The sequence below is a fragment of the Taurulus bubalis genome (genome assembly GCF_910589615.1).
Source record: "Taurulus bubalis genome assembly, chromosome: 6".
Classification (NCBI taxonomy): domain Eukaryota; kingdom Metazoa; phylum Chordata; class Actinopteri; order Perciformes; family Cottidae; genus Taurulus; species Taurulus bubalis.
The window spans coordinates 19,477,699-19,499,141 of NC_136594.1; positions in this window are offsets into that span (position 1 = coordinate 19,477,699).

Genomic DNA, 21,443 nt, shown 5'->3' on the forward strand with positions numbered 1-21,443 from the left:
TATAACTAACCCCCAGTGACCTTCCCTTACCGGGCTAAGCTGCTGCAAATATTATTGGTGATGTCCATCGCCTCTTATGATGTCACTTTTATTCCTAGAAAGGATTGGAAATGATTTTTTTTTTCTCACCTTGGCCTATTTTCCTTTGTTCTCTTCCTGGGAAAACAACACAATTCAGCGTCTACCACTAGGGCCAAAGGTCATCATTTTCAGGATACACCCACTCATTTAGTTGACAATTTAAGAAACGGCTGAATGGTTGGAGAAAAAAATACTTGAATGTGATTTTAGTGAAAGGCACTATAAGAGACACATCATGGAGTGTCTTCGTGAGAGGATGCCATGAGAAAGCCTTCATCTAAAATCCTTTCTGTTTTACATGTAGCTTCCATATATAGCATTGACAGGTCTGTAATCCTGCGCTGGCGTCAGTGAATGTGATATCAGTGTACAGCACTTTATTTGGCAACGTTCCTGAAATGAACAATAAAAAGCGTATGAGCAATCCTGTGACTTGTGTGTCTCATGATTGAGGAAATGTGAAGTCTGTTCCTGGCAGTTAAATCAATGCTGTGATGCTGATTCACTCATTCAGCCACTTCAATAGGCTGAGAGGTTTGAATTTCTCCATTTTGTGGCGAGTCTGAATAAAAGTAGTTTTTCTGTAAATTCAACTGCAGTCCAACATTTGGTGGCAGTAGTGGGATGGTGCGCCTTTGTGAAGTGGAAACCAGTGAAGGACATCGACTATGGGGGGGGGATGAGATTCTGAGGTCATTTGATTGGTTTGCTGTTCAGACTTCAACTCAAGTGTATGGAAAGACAAAAAACAATAGAAGAGATTCAACTTTTGATCCCATGTGAAATTGAGTTTGGGTCGATTAAAGCTTCATCTCTCATAATGTGTTCCTCTTCCTATTTTGCTGAAAAGACGGATGGAAGATCAGCGGAGAATGTGTATTCATTAGTATTTTGGCACGTTTTTTTTTGTTACAGTATATTGTCTTTTCTATCAATTCAGGAAAACAAAATAACTTCATAATGTAGTCTTCAGTCAACAGTTATTTTGGAATATGTCTGATTACATTAGTGGCCCTGAAAACTGAGTACAGTGCAATTCAAGAAAACCCATCAAAACATCTTCACCAACTTGAGAACTGAAAGTGAGAAACAACCAAATACAGAAACGCCTCTCGTAAACAGACACACACAGCCGAGTACAGAAAAAATGCTGAATGTTACAACGGAAATGAGTTCTGAAAAAGTTTCTTAGGGACATTCATTCAAACATACCGGCCATATTAGTTTCCCAAGATAGACTGCTGTTGTTTTGTAACATCAGTGTGTTTGTATGCTGTGAGCCGTCCAGTTGGTGAAGAGGTTTTCTTCCTTTGCTCGTATTTATTCTATCTCCTTGTGTTTTCTTGAGTTGCTGTGCATTGAGCCTTCAAGGCCACCGTTCTTTCAAAGGAGTGTCCTTTTTCAGACTGAAGCTCTTCAACACAGACACATACGCATGCATTATATATATACACACACACACACACACACACACACACACACACACACACACACACACACCGTTCTATTGCATCATGTTCAGCACATTTAAGGAGGTGAAGAGGGATTTTCTCCTCTCCAGACAGCGCCACGCTGTGAGTGTCAAAACAATGAACCCACTTGCGTCCAGATGGATGATCTGCTCGTGCAGTGTGGAAACCTTGATAGGCCTTTTTTTTCGGGACAACCCTACCCCTCAACACACACACACACACACCAAGCACCACCCCAGAAGAACCTGCTAGACACCACAACACACTTCTCAGCTACCAGAGGCTGCAGTGATGCCCAGATGGGATGAATTAGGGACTTATAAACAACATGAGAGGTCAGTTTGGTCTGAGCGCAAATTCACACCCCATGGGACCACACACACACACACACACACACACACACACACACACACACACACACACACACACACACACACACACACACACACACACACAGCCATACAAGCTGGTGGTAAATGTTGTACATCCAAGAAGCATCATGTGTGTGAGAGAGAAGAGAACATGACGAGTGAAGAAAGGAGCAACGGCTCTTGACTTGCTGTCAATGTGCCATGAAGTAAATGTCCTCAGATTGTCGTCACAAAAAAAGACTTCTTTAATTATTTACCTTTCATTGTGTTCCATGATGTTTGACATGGCAGAAGATGTTTGGTGTTGACACTTTTATCTGACATGAGTGCATGTGTCTTGACGCACGCTCCGCCCTGCTCTATGCCTTTATCCGCTAAGGCCTCTTAGAGTGCTCAATTAAAGCTGCTTTTATAAAGTTGTTTTCAGCAAAAAGGCTCTAAAAAGACAAACTATGCTCCCTGTCCAAAGTAGCAACTAGCTGATGAACATAGTGGAACATTTAACTGCTGAAGAGGCTGATTTCTCCCATAGGAGTAGGAAGAGACCAACAACTGAGCTAAAGGAAAGTGACTATTGGACTTAAATTAGCCAGAAACTGGATTCAAAAGGTTAATGTTGCTCGTTATCTGATGGAAGTGTGAATAAGCAACTGTTTGCAAACAAGTTCGCCACATCAACCTAAAAGGAGACACCACTGTGTTTACAGCTTTTTTTCTGCTGCTCACAAAAGGCCAAAAATAATCACTTCATGCAGGTTTAGTACAGTATTATGTAATCTACATCATGTTTTTACCTCAGTGGCCTGTAATCAACAGAACGAAGAAAGCCACATTGTCTGCAAAAGTGTCTTGTGATGAGGTCATCACGATGCAATATACTGGGAATACGGTACTGCTGTGTTATTGGCCTTGTTGGCATAATGGTGCTCTCATAGCACCGTCCTGCATCACCGAGCGGGTGAAAAGTGCAAGTTAGTGTGTGTGTGTGTGTGTGTGTGTGTGTGTGTGTGTGTGTGTGTGTGTGTTGGGGAGGATTATTTTGTGCAGTCACTGTTATTGATCAACTGCTCTATCAAATCCTTGAAGATATATTATGTTCATTTTGTGCTTCGGGGCAGTAAAGATCTCACTTATGGTCCCTTAATCTTTAATTCATTGATAGCCACCATTACAGATGTTGTTTGGGAAACCACGAGGAAATCTGCTGAGCAGCGTTATCTTGGTATTTTATCATTCCTTCCCCAACAGGCAACACAGTGCAATTTTTTAAGCATCGACATTAAAGGGCAGGGGACACAAGGGAGTCGTCAACAAAGGCCCGATGGTGAGAGAAGCTTGTGACTGGCACATCGGCTTCACTGTGAGCGACATGATGAAACAACTAACTATTCACTCACTGCAGACCAAAGTAACAAGTGTGTTGCAGTCAACAAGTTGAGCTCAACATTTCATAAGCATCAGTGGATTTGATATTATATTAGTGCTGATATAATTGTGCTTGCTGAATCTACAAATTATAAATTGCACACTCAAATCTATCAAATAGTAAGTTTTGAATCGCTGCTCGCTGCAATAATTATATTTTTGTGCGATCGGAAGGTGTGTTTCCGACAGGAAGAAATTATTTCTAATATACGTCAACATGTCACAGCAGTCACATGACTAGGTTTACTGATTGGCTGGAGGTATTCTCTGACCTCAACTCGCCATCAAACTATCTCCGCTACTCTGGTGTGTTTTTTGTGTTAGTCCATCTTCAGTGTACGATAGTCGAGTAGTATATATACACATATATATATATATATATATATATATAGAGATGGCAGAAATGTAAACGTTGTTATTGTCAGAAACTGGTCTGAGGTAAAATTCCAGCAACACATAAATACAGAATACAACTAAGAACTGCAAAAGAGCGATTCTACAAAGGACTACAATATAACAGAATAACAACACCCAACAAACCAGAAGCAGTGGCTACATGTTGGAGCTAACCGACAGGGAAGTGATGCACATGCAGTGTCCTTCAACAAAAGCCATGCTGAAACTCCCACTGACTTGAGCTCTGGAAACGTATGAAACGCTGCTTTCTAAACTCTCTTACAATTGATAGATCCATGTGATGAAACGCGGCGACTGCTGTGGGAAATTAGTGGCATAGATTGCCTTTAGCCACAGTATCATTTGTTCTGCTGTCTATTGACTCACTTCTATGGGTTATATATAGGCCACTCTGTCACATGCTCCTCCCATTGTCGAACGAGACCTGCATCCTTTTGCTATGGGAAATATAATCCTTCGTGGGAGATCAATAGCTTCCTATTTCCTCTTCACTTGTCAAGAATACAATAGATTTAAATAGCGCGGACTGGCTGTCTGCTCAATGTTTTAAAAAAGCACCATTTATTGGATACCAAAGTATAGATGAGGATTTACTATTGGTTAAACAGAGCCTTCCTACCATATGCACCACATCACCTTGACCAATCTGACCTGATGTTTATTAATATAACTATAGACTGGTTCAGGGATCAATGTTGTTTTACACTGGGGATGATGGAGGGACATGTTTGTGCATCCTTCGCAGAAAAAGGAAGAGCTATGGCTACTCACTGTGATCTATTGTCCCTTGACAACCACACACACACACATTGACCTTTAACCTCCTTATCACCACAAACCAGGGATCCAGGAAGGAAGAGACAGAGACGCGCACTGGTTTGAAGGGCTTGTTTTGTCCTGCAGGTGAAGAAGAACTGGCAAGACAATTCTAGGGTAAAGTGGGCCGGACTGCTTGGAGGGGCTGAAGTGGGCTACACTTGTGAATGGCTTGGTTGCCCTGGAAGTGACGCCCCTCAAAAACATTTAAATGAAAAGGGCTGGACTGGACCAGTACACTGGCAGCTGAACTGGATTTGACTGAACCAGACTGGACAGACACAAATATACTTGACTGGAATTATATAGATATGCCTGTTGGATTCTTTGAGGAGTTTTAAACGGGAAATGCATCCTCAGACACAGTTAAATCAAAGCCTAGTTTCGATACTATTCATGGTTGGGTTCATTCTTTTGTATTTATGTTCAATAATTAGCGTTCTATTTAGTAGTTTTAGAGTCCGCCATTCCCAAAAGTGAAATTCAGTCACAAATAGTCACACAAGATACATTTACTGGTGCTTTGAGTAACAGTAAGCCATCTAAACTAAATCTAGACTCAAGCAGGATGTGGATACAACATACCAGACACTGCAGCCCTGAAGCAACAAGTCAAAGCCACACGTGGCTGTTAGGTGGCAGATCTTCAAACCAGCAAGGCCCACAGGGCTGAAGAGATAAAACGGCTTTCATATTTAAGTCTTATTTTGTCCTGTGTTGTACTAGGTTGAGTGAAACACCCACTTTCCCCCGTCCTACTCCGACCCCAAGATATTGCAGAAATTGTCCGACTCCTGCTAAATAGAAAAGACGCACACGTGTGTGCGTGACGTGTGTGTTGTATGGGGTTGCCTATATACAGTAACATCCCTGCGCTAAATACCAGGGTCAGGAGGCCTGCTGAAAAGAGGGTGTACATGTTTGCTGACAATGTCATACTAGAGACACTGTATAGTCTTCTTATTCTCCCGTCCTTCCTTTCTTTCACTATCTGCCACACCCCACTAAAGAAAGGGGGTGGGGGAGGAGCAGAAGGCAACAGAAGAGACGCCTAGCTCCCTGAAGGGGTGCATGTGCCATAAAGGGGGTTTATAAGGTAGCAACAGGCTACTGTGAGCTGTATCTTGTAGGCCAATCCTCCTCCTTTGTGTCAGCCACTATCTACAATGGCACGCTCATGGGAGGCTTGGATTTCCCTAAGTGACACTGAGTAATGGCTAAGAATGCAGGCAGATCCTTCTCCTCCTTATCAGTACAAGCCCCTACTTATCTAGCCTTGAAGTATAGAGTGAAGTGTGCCTTTGAAGGAACGTTTTGACTTTTCAAAAGTGTATATCAAATGTCTTGACAAGTTAAAGCAGCTACAGTTTGGGCCAGCGCAACAAGCTATAACCACAACTCTGACATGTTATTAACTAATGAAGATTTTGTGATGAGCTTTTTGGTAAATAGTGACTTGTTCACACACTCAAAGCATTAATGTAGATTATTGAAAAGTGAAGCCAATTCTGAAGTTCCTTAAACTTGACTTCTTTCTCAAGGCCAGCAGGGGGCTACTCCTCTGGCCAGTAGACATTGTAAACATGAGTTGATGGTCTCAATCTCTACTTCAGGTCTTCTTCAATACAACATGATGTTCATTTAGTAAAATATGGTCCTATTTAGAGCTAAGTAGACCATAAAGAAAGTATGCTTTAGGGCCTGGCTAACTTGGGATTGACAGGTCGCTATCACAGCGTTGTTTGGTCTGGGAGTTGTCTGTGTTTTTCAACTTTAATCCTTTCAGAGTGTGTTTTCATTTCATAAAAGTCGTAACATGTTTGTCGCCTCAAGATTATTCAGCGTTCGGAAGTACTTAACTCCACCCTTTTGCGTAATTTCTGCCGACAACCAAAAACCAAGATGGCGACAGCTAAAAAGCCAAACACAAGGCATCAAAACCCTCGTCCACAAGTCAATAGGTGACGTCACAGTGACTACATCCACTTCTTAAAGACAGTCTATAATTTGGGGACATTTCTCTGGCCACCTGACAAGTATAACTCCAATATTCACTTTCTTTCAGCTCTGTTGTTGACAGCTGGCTCTTTAGCTGCTAAATGTTTAACTATGTCACTTACTTACAGGTGTCTGCCGGAAGCAGCTTTCTGCAAATTTTACATTTTGGCCAAATAATTCCCCCGTGTTGTCATGGGGCCCAAAAAGACTTTAGTCCCATAGACTTACATTGGGAAAGAGACTTATGTTAATCAGTGGATCATTTCATTTTTAGGTAAATTTACCTCCCAGTATGAACACTGAAATAGCCCTGATTTAAAACTTTAGGTCCTAAAAGTTGTAAAATGCACTTACAGCCAAATCTCGAGTTTCCTATTCAAACATCCAACAGACAGAGACCAACATTTAACATTCACGAGTCATGTTTCTGGCCACCTCATGAATTTATCTCCAACATTCATGATCTAACCAATATCAGAGATTTTTTCATGTTTGTCAAACAACATCTTTGCTTTGTTATTATAACAAAATGTTTTTTTGCGACTTTAAATGTCGATACCTTAATTAAACGGTGGGATGTTAACAATGCAAGCTTATCATAGACAATAATGGGATATGCAGCTTGTCTCAAAAGTTAGCCACAATAATTATATTGAGGTGATTTTCATGCAGTATTTATTTTAACTTATACTGGGCTGTATTTCACTCTGTGATCTATTTCTCTTGTGAGCAAAGCCTGGTGAGTGGGAAACTTTGTGATTGTAAAAAAGAAAAGAAAAACTAGCTCATTCATGTATTTTCATTTCAATGGATACCAATGGCATTACTGTGCAAAGACATACTGTGAGAGTCTCATAAAGCTATTCATTTCCAGCACTTGAGATGTGTGTTATGTACACACAGACACATATCGTCCCCCTGGGATCCGCCAATCGTTTTGTCTGGCCTGGATCTCTCTTTTGTCTCCCTCCCTCTCTCTCTCTCTCTCTCTCTCTCTCTCTCTCTCTCTCTCTCTCTCTCTCTCTCTCTCTATCCCACCTCCTGTCTTCTTATCCTCTCCCACCCCCCCTTGTCCCAAAACCTAATATTAAAAAAGGATTACCAAAAAAACAACATGGGTAATTTCCTGCCGCCCTGTGAACTATCCCCCTGTTGAGAAGACTCCCAAACCTCTCTCTCCTTTCTACCATCCCACTCTATCGCTGTCTACCTTTCTATGGCCTGCCAATAGAAATTTGGAGGGGTGACAAACACAAAAACAGCGGGGGGATGGTGGTGTGAGGATGGTTTGGGGGGGGAAGGCAGAAGTCTATTTCTTCCTGTCTGCCATCTTGCTCTCTCCATAGTCTGCCAGCAGAGATTTGGAGGGCAACAACAACAGTGGGGGATTTTGAAGGGAGGAGGGAGAAATGTGACTCCCCAGCGACCATCTCTGTGCTGAGGCGAGAGAGGGGGAAATAAAGGAGGGAGAGCTGGATGGAGGCGATGAAGGGCACAGGGGAGGAGAGGTGTAGCAGACAGAGCAGAGACGTGAGACGTGGAGAGAGGAGCTGCAGAGAGGGAGCAATATGGATATGCATGCTATCGAGGAATTTGAGCCCCTGCTTGCAATGTGAGCAGCATCATGTGTGGTTTAGAAATTAAACAGACAGGGCAGAGGAGTGGACAGCAAGATGAGGAATGGTTTCTGCTCTTTTTAAAACATCACTCAAATAGATCTACTTTTTTTCTATCCAAAGCAAGTAATTACAGTAACTTCTGCAGTTTACCAAAAGGAGTTTTTCAATTGTCATTTGTCAATAGATATCTCATTTGACAGCTTAACAGTCAAAAAAAATAATATTGCTGCATCAGAATCAGTGCATGCATTAACCTGACGTTGAGCGGCTGCAATAAATATCCAGACTGACATCACAATGGCAATACATAAAGGAAGAATGAAGGCAGGAGGTTGAATATAAAATACTGCTGTAAAAATGTATAATGCAGGAATAATTAATGTAACATTAATTGGGGATTTTATAAGGATTTTATTTTATTTTTAATCACGTTTGCTAGCAGAATTTGCTCAATTTCATGCTTCCCACAGGGGAAATCATCTTCATTAACACAATAGCACTGTGTTTGATGTGGGATCATGCAAAAGCTTTCAACCCACATTTGACCGATCCCTTCGTCTGTTCACCCGTTCACCCCGGAGCTGCAGTTGGTGAGGACAAACAGGTGTGTCCTGTGGCTCATTCACACCAACTTCAAACAATCTTTGGTCACTGCTGTGGCCTGAAAATGGTGAATAAGTCTGCAGAATTTTGAATGCAGTAATTCATGATATTTTAGAATATTTGATGATTTCCATTCATGTCTTTTTCTTCTGCAGTAGCCTATTATCTTGCGTTACGTTTATGAAGTTTTAATATTCACCTGTGACAGCTACACAGTAAAATAACAGTCCTTCACTATTGGTTACAGGGCAGTTCCTGTCAGCACTGCTTTGCAACATGGCTGTGGCTGGAGATGGAGGGAGTAGAGAGACTATAGGGGGAAGGGAGGAGAAGAGTGAAAAGGAGGAGAGAGAGAGAGAGAGTGGGGTAGTGAGAGAGTGCTGTTGATTCATCCTCTATCTGTCATGTTTTCCTCTCTCTTCCCTACTATTCAGGAGTCACACTGACCTCCATTCACAGACTACTAACAGGGGCTTCATGTCTACTGTAATGCTACACTCTGGGACTCCACACACACACACACACACACACACACACACACACACACACACACACACACACACACACACACACACACACACACACACACAGACTGTACAACTGCAACACAAAACCTTTTTCGTATGCACTTCTACTCCATCATTCCAGTTACACAATGTTTTCATGCACACAGATGTGACAACAATTCATCCTTTATCTCCCGATCACTCTACAATAAACACCCACGTGCACACACACACACACACCCATGTGCACACACAGACACTAATGCACACACACTGTATAATACATACTCAGAATTGCAAACAATCCGGGTGTACATATGCATAAATGTTTCATGCGCATGTCCTCCTTTTGCCTCTGCAGAAAGTGGTTTAAACAAGCGTCACTCATGTATGCACTCACTCACTCTCTCTTTCATTCACGCACACACCCATATACACACACACACACACACACACACACACACACACACACAGACACATTGTCTGCATGCACACTTAAGCTTTTAGAAATGTTTTCAGAAAACCCATGATGCACACACGCGAACTTAAGACTAAGTATTTTCTCCCTTTTCTTTACATCTCACACACACACAAGCTCTTACAAAGATGCCCACACGCACACACACTAATATATGCCACTCAACACATGCCCCCTTTGACTGGCAAACAATATATTCTACCGCCTTTTCCGTCTTTATTACGTACACACACTTAGACTTGCAAACAGTCGTCCCTCCCTCCCTTTCTTCCGCCATTAGCACACACACAACCAGTATACTTTCCGTACAGTGTGTGGGACAGCTGCCAGAGCGCCTACATACATCCCAATGCCCATTATAATGCACACATTGTGGTCCAATCCCCCTGGATCAGGAGTGGGCTGACAAGCGCCTCACTGTGCCTGAGGTCCCTCCCGATAAGCCATTGTAAGCCTTTCAATATCACAATATAGGCTCCCGCTCCTACAAGACAGAATATGGGTCATTGGGTCAAAGGGACTAAGTGCAGTGTATTACATCGGAATTATGAATGTGTCTCCTCTTCCCTATCCACCACAGATAATCACCTGCAGATTATCCCTCATTGAATGTTGCCCTTAATCAAACTCTGCTTAGGGAAAGTAGACGATGTATGTTGACATGTTTTAGTGTAGCCTAAACATGAGCGGGATCGGATCACTGCTAATCAGCCACATTGAAACAGTTTGACGTGTTGTTGCAGCCGACCTGGGAGATCGCCCGAAAAAAACAAGAGCAAGCTATCTGAAGTGAGTTAAATTAACAAAACAAGGCACCCGAGTAACCTGGGTCAAGTTAAGGAGGGATTATTGAGACATGAATACGAGCACACGAACAAACCACCTCCTCCAAAGAAAACAACTATTTGAGATGTGGTGGAGGGGACTGATCACTCTGGGTCAGAGGATAACTTATTCTTATTCATGAAAATGATTATTGACTTTCCTGCTGAAACTTAGATTTGAGGCTGAATAAAATTCTCATGTCCGTATGATAAATATGAAGCTGAGCATATAGACAGGAAGTAGGGTGAAACAGCTGTAGCCTGGCTCTGTTCAAAGTAAAAACTATTCAACCTACCGGCATCTTTCAAGCTCACCAATTACATGTTCTATACTGTTTGTTTCACTCTGAAGAAGAAAACCAAATTGTATTTATGGTTTTGCTGTTTTGCTGGAACTCTTTCTATTTGGTGAATGAACATGAGAGTAGTATTGATCGGCAAAATGTCAAAGAAAAATGGGATTAATTCAACATGTGAGACAACATTTATTGCTGCGATTAAATTATTATTTTAACCACAGTTAGCCAATTGACAGATCAAATTTCCACATAAACTCATTGATAAGGAAGTGTTTTATGAAACTTGTGAAAAGGTGTGTTTTACTCCTTTTGTCTGGCTCTCATCTCTCTTACAGTTAAAAGAGGATGAATACAAACTGAGCACAATGATTAGGCGAGTTGTTTTTATGGCCAGGTTGTGTGCTCACTGTCTGCCTCTGTCTCGTTCCCTTTCTCCCTCCTCAGCTTCGGCATTCCTCCCACCTTCGTAACCGTGCATGTGACCTGGTTAGGAGTAAGGGTCATGGGCCAGTAGTGAGGGGGCGTCGGGGCGTTGAGGAGGGGGGGCGGCTCTAAGCCCTTCTTGTTATGAGCAAGGCCCCCCTGTCTGCTGTCTCTTTCAGTGGGGAGCTGAAATGAACTCCATGGGAGGGCACGGCGCTCCGTCGCAGGCGTCTGCTTGCACCACCCCACCCCAAAGCTGAGGAGGGCCAGCCATCTGCGCCCTTTGTCTACGGAGGGGGAGAGCTTCCCCATTTCTTTTTCCACACACCCCTTCAGACACACAAACACAACGACAAGAAGGACAGCAGAATTTAAGATTTTCTTAAGGTGGAGGAGATCCCACCCCTCTCTGTCTGTTTTCCCCATCTCTCTCCACTTTAAGAAAGAAAGAAACACAGACAGACAGACAGACAGACAGACAGACAGAAAGAAAGAAAGAAAGAAAGACAGAAAGAAAGAAAGAAAGAAAGAAAGAAAGATAAAAGGAAAGGATTCATATTGGAGTAGCCCCGTCTTGTCCTCTGCAGCTGGCTATGTGGAGCTCTGCCCCTCCTCTCACTCACTCAGTATGAAATATCAACTTTTCTCTCGTTTCTTTCTTCTCTTCAGTCTCTCCCATCACACTGACACACAATGAGAGGCTGTGTTTTCCTGGGAGTTGCCGATTGACTTGCTGAAATTGTTCAGCTCATTGTCTCTGCCCAGACTTTTTTTTTGGGGGGGAGCAGACATCCCCCAAAAAAGATAATGTTTGAATTATTCAAAGGAGAAATAACTTCTCACCAGAGTCGTTTTCAACCAACAGTGGATTAAGATTTGTTCATCTGAATATCACACATGATGCAAATGCGCACAAAAAAGAAGAAAAGAAGAAAGAGACGCCTCCCTGTTGACAGCCGCGGCTTAAGTCATAACTCATTTTAATGTCCGCCGAGAAGCAGAATGGATGAAATAGTGGAAAAAGGTGACATCTGACATGTAATCAGCCATGGAAATGGGATACTAAAGGCCCATTCCACATTTTAAAAAAACCTCCCTGGGAGTAAAATATCACAGAGCGGGGTTCATGACCACAGAGCTTAACAATACAAATCAAATCGCCATTCAGGGGCTATGAGAGTGGGAGATGAATAGAGGAGAGCTGTTTGCTTTTGATGAAGCACAGATGTTCAGTAGGGAGCCATATTTAGCTGCAGAGGACCCATAACCGGGGTGCAAGGCTCGACTACAGGAGTGCCTTCTGTCGGTGTTTATGTGCACGAGAGTTTGTGTTTGTGTGTGTGGTTTATGTAGATTGGCACACACATGCACACGCGCCTTAAACATTTATACATGTGCTGGCCTGGCACCGACAGTCTCTCCATGCCCATAAAGTCCTCACTCGCCCACTCACTCTCCCCCATCCAGCCCCATTGTCTGAAGAACGGCTCAGTGAATGGAAGACCTAGTTTTGGCGATAGACGTTGGAGGACCCTCTCCTCCACTCTTTCCCTCTGGCCCCTTTTGTTTGGCTGGGCCTCCTCGTCGCTGTAGGCCCATCCTGGACCTACTTACCCAGAAACAGCCAACTGCTATGGCCACCCTGTTTCCACTCAAGGTCAATGGGAGAACACAGAGTATCTTAGTCCAAAAGTACATCATATATCATTTTGGAAATAGTTATACTTAAGTTGAGGTAAATGTATTACAATAGCAATTAAAAAGCTTAAAATGTTTTCAATAATCCTAGTTAGGCGGAACTTTACACAGTAAATTTACATGAAGCATTACTTGCAAGTAGTCAATGTTTTCTAATAATGCATTGCTCCGACTGGCAGCCATTTGCAATGCCAATTCATTAGCGCCATTGGCTGTGGCTTTCACTCTAACACTTTGTATTTAATAGACCAGGAAGTGGAAGAAAGTATTTGAAAAGACAAATGCTAATATTTAAGAAGTATTTGGATAGTATGTTGGTTAGAATGAACGTGGTCCTCATGGCCCTCTGAGAATGAACAATCAATCAGTCTCTGGACATCTTTGCATCTTGAAGCCAGTGGACAGTACACATGCTCATTTACACATCCAGCAATTACGGAACTACATTGCTATTTATTTGTTTCTGTCCACCTAATAAATGAAAATACAATATTCACAAAGTACAATTCGCAATTAGCTAGCCGCTAACTGTCTGCTGCTGCTTGGTACTGGACAGGTAAAACATGTGGGGTTTATCACAGCTTTCTCGCTGAAAACGGCTGCCTGTTGCTTCTGGAAACAACACTAATGAGAGCAGTGAGAGTGCGCAAAAACTAATTTGTACAACGTAAAAGCAAAACAATGAGCATAGAGGTGCTAACACTTTCCACAGAGCTGGAGGGAACTGTAGAGCTGCACTGTGGATTCAACCCCTTTAGTTATTTGGAATATTGTTAACAAATTGGATTGATTAATGCAGCTTTCTAAAACCACATCCCAAGATTGTTTCTAGCAAACTCATAAATTGTCTTTCCTGATAGAAACCCAGCCGCTGAAGAGCAACCAAACCATAATTACATTGTGTATTCTCAGTTTCATGTATTGAGAGGAACAGGATGAGTCACTCAGAAACTGGAAGGCTCTCTGTTTCTGTGTGTTTTGGTTCTTCGACTTCTTTGAGAGAATTTATCTTCACATCAGTTTGAAGGCAGACGCCACTATATATAATCATTATGTGACTTAATTATCTAGTACAGTTGGGCCTTGGTTTAGTTCAGTTAGGATTAAGACAGGATTTGATTAAGGGTTAAGGTTTCAGATGTGGAGCTTCATAAGGATCGACATTCAAGTATGTGTGTGTGTGTGCTCGTGTGTGTGTGTGTGTGTGTGTGTGCATTGTGGTGACACTTGATCTTAATCTCCATGGTTACCAAGAGGATAACAAGCAGCATGTTGCAGTCTCAACCCTAATTTCATTACTGAACGTTTTAGCTGCGTGTGAGTTCTCCAATCCCTCCCTTCCTATATGTATGTTTTCATGGCTTCGTCCAGATATAAGATTGGAGATTAAGCGCCTCAAAAACTATACATATATTTCCTCTGATCATCGCTTGCCATAAGGATTTAGCTGCGGCAGTCATGAGTTCAGGGGGAAAAGGGTGTGTTTGAGCCAAAAGCCATGACAGGGCTGGATGACTACGTGTGTGTGAGCGTGTATGTATCTGTGGCTATGAGTGTAAATGTGACTGGTATGTATTAGTGTATGTAATATATGCATGTGTTCCATACCCCCTTGGGTTTTAAATGAGCCCTTCACCCCCTCCTGCTCCCCTCCTCTGCAAACACACACACACACACACACACACACACACACACACACACACACACACACACACACACACACACACACACAGCCTACAAAAACGGCACTAAATGGGGCATTTAAGCTGTCAGGGTGATGAGTGCAGGGCGGGAGTTGGGCTCCAGATGACGATGTTGTAAGGAGGCCGCTGAGGTTCACACCCCCTCACTTTCAAGATGATTCGTTGGCTATTACGTTCCTCTGCTCCCTCTGAGCCTCATCAGACACGCAAGCGAGATAAGAGACGCCGCCCGTAAATGATAGCTAAGTGAGGGATTAGCGTTGTTTGTCAGAAAATGGTAATTAATATTACTCCCAAATTAATTTAAAGCGCTGCGGTTATCTTATAAAACACAGTGCTGAGAAATGTTGCTCTCCGTCTTTTGAGGCAATGTGCTACCAAGAAATATGGGCCTGCAGGAAGAATAATCAGACTTCTGGACCGTAAACCTTTCACCTGGAGCCATACACGTATCTCTCTCTTTATATAAAACAAGATATATATCTTGTCCCCCATGGTGGTGGACACTTTGGCTTTTATAGAGATTGTGACTGTGTCTGTGCTGTTATTATCACAGCCTCTATGAACATCAAGTTGTGCTTCAGCCGCTGAGCCGGCCTTCAGTGACTCGTGGACAGCCACTAAAGAAAATGATTCTTGATCCTCAGCAGCTCTTCAGAGGCAGGTGGGTCGCTGACAGAGGGCAGGATGGACTTGCATTCTGTGGTGGTGTTTCAGTTTCAGGTCCTGCACACCCACACAGTTGTTTTCAATTACTCTGGCTGATTAGACCTCTCGTTAAGTTGGGCGGAGCTATAGGCCATTGGAAATGACGTGAGGCCAAAGTTCAGGTGAATGATAACGATGACTCAAGCCAATTTTGCCACATCCGTAAAGTCCTGAGCATTTCAAACATTTCCACAAGGCTCAAGTGTATATATCTTTATTCATTAAAAATCTTTGAATATGCAACCTGTTGCTAGAAAAGATGTTAAAAAGTTAAAACGGTTTGTATAGGGAACACAACCGACAGTACCGATAGCTTGAGCTCACAAATGGGGTAAGGGCTACTCGTAACCTCTTAGGCTATTTAATCAATATCTTGTATTTATTTTTCCAACTTCATTAGATTGATGAACACTTGATGACATCAGTTTTCTAATAATAAAATATTAAGAACAGCAAAAACATCACTTTGATTTTCTCTCTCTGTAGGACTTCCTCATTATCGCAGTCGAGGGGATTTGCACCACCAATAACTGATTAGAAAAGCAACATGTCATCTAGTCGGTCACATGGGCCGAACTTGACACAGAAAGATAAGTATGTAAATGACGGAGAAGAACTGGTTGCAGTTTCACTTTGAATGTACAAGTAAATAATTGAGGCCGTTTTATTTGCTTACAGGCAAATTTTTATCTTTTTATGGATTATTACATAAGGACATGTTTTGAATGACTGCATATGTCCAAAATGATTCACTTGTCACCTTTATATGTAACTAGTGACTGTATCTGATCAGTTTGGAAGCCCTTTTCCAAATTGCTGACAATATCACAAAGTGATCATTGACATTACTGTGATGTTCATTTTAGTTTCTGGAAAATCTTTGAATTGTCAGCTTTAAACTCATGTCTCAGCCTTTGGTGCTTGAGTAAACGCAGTGATGTTAGCTCTGTCTCAATGATCACATTCTCAGTTCAATCATTTTGATGAAGATTATAAGCAGCTATTAAAGTTGAACAGGCAAATATCACAAATGAGACATTTAGGAATTAGGAATGTACCCCCCGACAATCCGGGGTAATGTAGCCGTGCTTAAGTTCAGCCTCTTATCCTGCGGGACACCCACTCCATTTACTCACACACACACACATACACACACACACACACACACACACACACACGACACCCCCAGGCAGCGCACCCTCTCCTGCTGGGCCTCGTCTTATCCTAATGGGATTGCTACGGTGGAAGTCTCTCAATAATGAAAATAATGAAATCAGCAAGGACCCAAAGAAAGGTTACTGCTCTTCTTGCAGGCAGCATCCCCAGCCAGACTGAACGCCCCCCCGCCCCCCACCACCACCCCACCCCCGCCTTAGAAGACAGACAGAAAAACACAGAGGGGAGAAGGAGGGGAAGGAGTGGGGGAGATTTGCAGACAGAACCCGAGGGGGAGGAAGGTGAAGGCCTGAGACCGGAAGAAGTAACTGGGGACAAATAAAAAAAATAAAAACCAGAGGTACGCAGGTGAAGGGGTGATAACAGGATGTGTGTTTGTAGTTCCGTTGGTTGACCGATGCATTGCTACACATGACAAGGACTTCCCATATGTGGTCAACGTGGCTCCTTCAAGACTCCAGACACGGTGTTATCAGTTTTTTATTCATGAATTCAGACAGAAATAACACAGGTTTCCCCCCCACCAAAATAAAAATGTATTTAGCAGGCCAGGACAGGAAATAAACAGAAACAAAAAGGAGAATTGTGGGATGTGTGAGCAGAGTTCCTCTGGGACAGGAAACGGGAGCAGTGACAACAGGAAGCCAGTGTGAAAATGACAGAGGGAGGATTCCCACAGCATCTCCTCTGCTGTCTTCTCCTCTCCTCTTTTTCCTTCTTGCTTTCTTCTTCTCCTCGGGCTCCTCGTCTCACCTTGACTTCAGCATCTCTAAGTGCCCACAATCATCACACCACGGAGTCTCCAGGGTTCTGAGGCTTCTTGTCTACAGCTACAAGAAAGATGAAAGTGTTATTGTGCTTGTGTGTGTGTGTGTGTGTGTGTGTGTGTGTGTGTGCGTGTGTGTGTGTGTGTGTGTGTGTGTGTGTGTGTGTGTGTGTGTCAGGGACTGTTTGTGGATTGTGTTTTATCATTTGGTGTTCTTTGAGGATAAAATAATGTTGGCCATGTTGAATACGTTCATCTGAAGATGTAAAACAAAGAAATGCACTTGGCGGCATTTCAATGTGCAAACTAAAGGCTATGCATCTCAACATCTTGGATTTGGTTGACAGACGTTTAATAGACAACAATCCAGAAAATCCACAAAGAGAAGGAACCATTTGTCATGCAGATCATGCCAAGCCTGCATGATTATTTACTGGCCAAGTGCAACTTCACAATTTACGGCATTGTGTCTTCATCATGAAGAAGACAATCCGCTTATAAATGAGGTTTTGATCTAAATACCTCAGTGACAGGTTTGATGAGATTCCATGAAAAGACCACAAACAACACATTTAACGATAAGACACATATTGTTGTCGAACAACTATTAAAAATAGATTATTTTGTGTAGCCACTGTGTTGCACTGGATGACATGTTTCCTGTATTAAGATGAACACAGGCATGTAATTTATTTTGAGTCAATCCAACACACACGTCGTCCAGCTGCTCTAAATACTACTACACCAAATCTGTATTAATCCACTGCTGAAAATAGTCCTCAACTAATGCAGTATTTACTGTGTGAATAATGTATGCTAAAAACTGCATTGCACAGCTGTTTTAGGAAATGATTCATCCTTTAACAAAAATAAAAATCCAAGTATATATTTGGTACCTGTTGTTAAAGTATCATGACTTCAGGAGTAACTAATGGACAAGTGAAGCTGCAGACAGTGTGGGGCCAGTATTGATATACAGACTAACACATTGTCAGTGTTGGGCTGTTCTTGGGATTTGTTGACAATATAAAAAAAAAGAAGTAAATATCAGTAGGATTTCTTTTCTTCTACGAGATGTAGTTAACGTTTGTTATTTGATCAATCAGAGGAAACTGGCTTCATGGCTCAATGGGAAAGCTTTCATATTGTCTGTGTCAAACCAAAATGTGGATAACCCCGCTAAGTTTGAGCATGGACTGATCCACAGAAGAGACGTTGCATATGGTTTATTGTCATTTGTGAGACAGAAGTGGATGCAAATAATTACGAATTAACTTATCTGGTTAGTGAGCTCGCTCACTACGTCAAAAAGCTTCCAGTACATACTATTTTGTGAGGAAACGAATGTCCTACTTCCTGGTCTGATCAGGCTAAACCATCAACAGGGATGGAGTCTCTTTCTCGTCCTATTTATCCATTACTGCCCTCCTCCTATACAGGTCATTAGCTCTTTCAACCTGTAATCTCTCTCTCTCTCTCTCTCTCTCTCTCTCCCTGTCCCGCATACGCCCTCTCTCTCCGGCCTTCCTCTGCTCTCTCTCCTCTAATTTACAGAGGAGACAAACTGCCCCAAGGCCCTCCTGTCTAATTTGGCAGCATCCCACATCAGAGACACGAGGTAGAGGCGGGTGGCAGGAGGAGGAGGAGGGGGTTGTAATGTTTTAGGGGAGCGCCGTGCCACACCTCCAGTGGAGCTGCAGAGACAGCAGTCTGAAGCCCCCGTGGATAAATGGCAGGTTAGCACGGAAACCAGGAGCAAACAATGCTCACAGTGGTGTGTGTCGCTGCCGAGAGAAAGGACCTGCCGGGTGTGCTTGTGTCCCCCGCTCTGCCTACCCGTCTAACTTTCCACTTTAACTGGGTTAAAACGTTTGTGTGTGTGACCATTTGTATACATGTGTGTGCTGGTTTTATGTGATCCCTTTAAACTTTTAATAAGCATGTCTGACTTGTCTGCATTACTTTGTATGGCTCTACATGTACCCCTGTGTGTGTGTGTGTGTGTGTGTGTGTGTGTGTGTGTGTGTGTGTGTGTGTGTGTGTGTGTGTGTGCATGCATGTGTGTCACTCTGTATCTCACCCCTCCTATGCCTGGGGGAGTGTGTGCATGTGTGTGTGTGTATGTATAATTGTCTGCAAAAGTGTTTGTTTATGTTATCATTCTTTTTTTGGTTCCACTCTGGCCTTCGAGTTAATTTTTGTTTAGAGATGTAGTTTGCTTCATTTTCTGTGTGTGTTCATAACTTTGTACACATCTGCACATGTGTGTGTGTGTGTGTGTGTGTGTGTGTGTGTGTGTGTGTGTGTGTGTGTGTGTGTGTGTGTGTGCACTCAGTTTAGCCCTTTGTTTCAGTTCCTTATGCACCCAAGTTTGTTTGTTTCTCTGATGTCTGCAAATATTCTGTATGTTTCTTTGTGTGTGTGTGTGTGTGTGTGTGTGTGTGTGTGTGTGTGTGTGTGTGTGTGTGTGTGTGTGTGTGTGTGTGTGTGTGTGTGTGCGTGTTTGTATGTATTTGTGTAAGTGTGCACTCACAGGCTCTCTTTCCGCCGCGGCCATTGTCACCAGATGTCAGTGCCTGGGAACAGAGGCGAACAATGGTCACCAAGAGCCAAAGGGCAAGTCGCCTCGGGAGGGGCAACACCAGTCTGCAGTCTAACGGGTTTATGTTTCATCCACCCTGTTGTTTCATCAGCATGTTTGTAAGTGACTTGGTCCTTTGGGTGTTTTGTGTGTCCTCTCTCTCCGTAGAACACTGAAGTGAAATAAATAAAATAATAATAGTGAAAATATGCACCAGGGAGAGTGTTGAGACAGGAAGTGAGAATTGAGATAGAAAGGTGCAGATGTAGTCACATCAGCAGCACTGATTTGAGGAATAGGGTGGGGTGCAGCTGTATAATGTGTTGTTTTGATACTGTATCACAAGGAAGGGCTGAGAATATCCTGGAATGGAGATAATACCCAGGAAGCCTTTCCCAAGCGGCCGCACGGTTCAAGCCAAACAAAAGAACAGCCCGACTGCAATCTTGATGAAAGACAGATTAGTATCTTGGACAGAAAGTCCTGACAAAGCAGACAACCACACAGCTCGGGGCCCTTGGGAAAATAAGCACACCAACAGTAGCATAGCCCGCGGTGTCAAGAAGAGGTCAGCTGAAGAGGCTCCCACGGAAAAAAAAAAAAAATGCTTTGTCACTCTCACCCGGTCATTTTCCTTGAACGAGCGTTCCCTCTATCTGATGGACGGCGTTTTGAGCAAGCAGCAATTACGCTCAGGCACCTGTGCTAGCTTGCAGTCGGTTTGCACAGCGAGTTTTGTAAATAAGGTGCGACGGAAACACAGTGGCAGCTATTTGTTGTGTACCTCGGGACAATTCATTCTGGGATTTGCAGATTTGTGTGCGTTTGTGATGTAAAGTGCCACAAAGGTTGGTTCACATGTAAGCCAGCAATTACAGTAATTGATTTGTGGAAGGGGGGGAAACAGGACATGTATTCAGTGTTTGTGTGTCAGGCTTGACCTCCCATGGAGAACAAATACTTATTGTGACTGATGAGGATAGGACATAAAGGTTAAGGATGAGGGTCTTTCTCTGAGGCCTTGTTAACCACACCAGTGGACAGAGGAGAAAACAAAAGAGAGAGGCTGATTTAGGGCGTATGGTTCCACCCTGTAGCTGACACTCACTATATTCAATCTTTGGAAGTAACCATTTATAATGTATTCTGATATGCATCTTTGAATTTGAAATGCTTACAGTGTACAGTGTTTTAGGCATGCTGCTCTGTTTTGTTTCACCTTTAGTTTCAATAAAAGTTCATACTTTTACTCATTCACCTTGCGGAAACAGCACATAGGCAGAGGTCAAAAGGCCAACTGGGTGAAGGAGAAGCACAAGAGTGCTTCTGGTGTTTTGGAAAGCTAAACAGACAGGGGTACAGGGCTGTGAAAAGGTCAGCAGATTGAATGGCCACTCTTCAAATCTCTACGCCCTGCTGTCAGGACAAAGGTTTCACCCTGGAGGGCCGTGCATGTTTATCGTCAAACGATTCGATGAT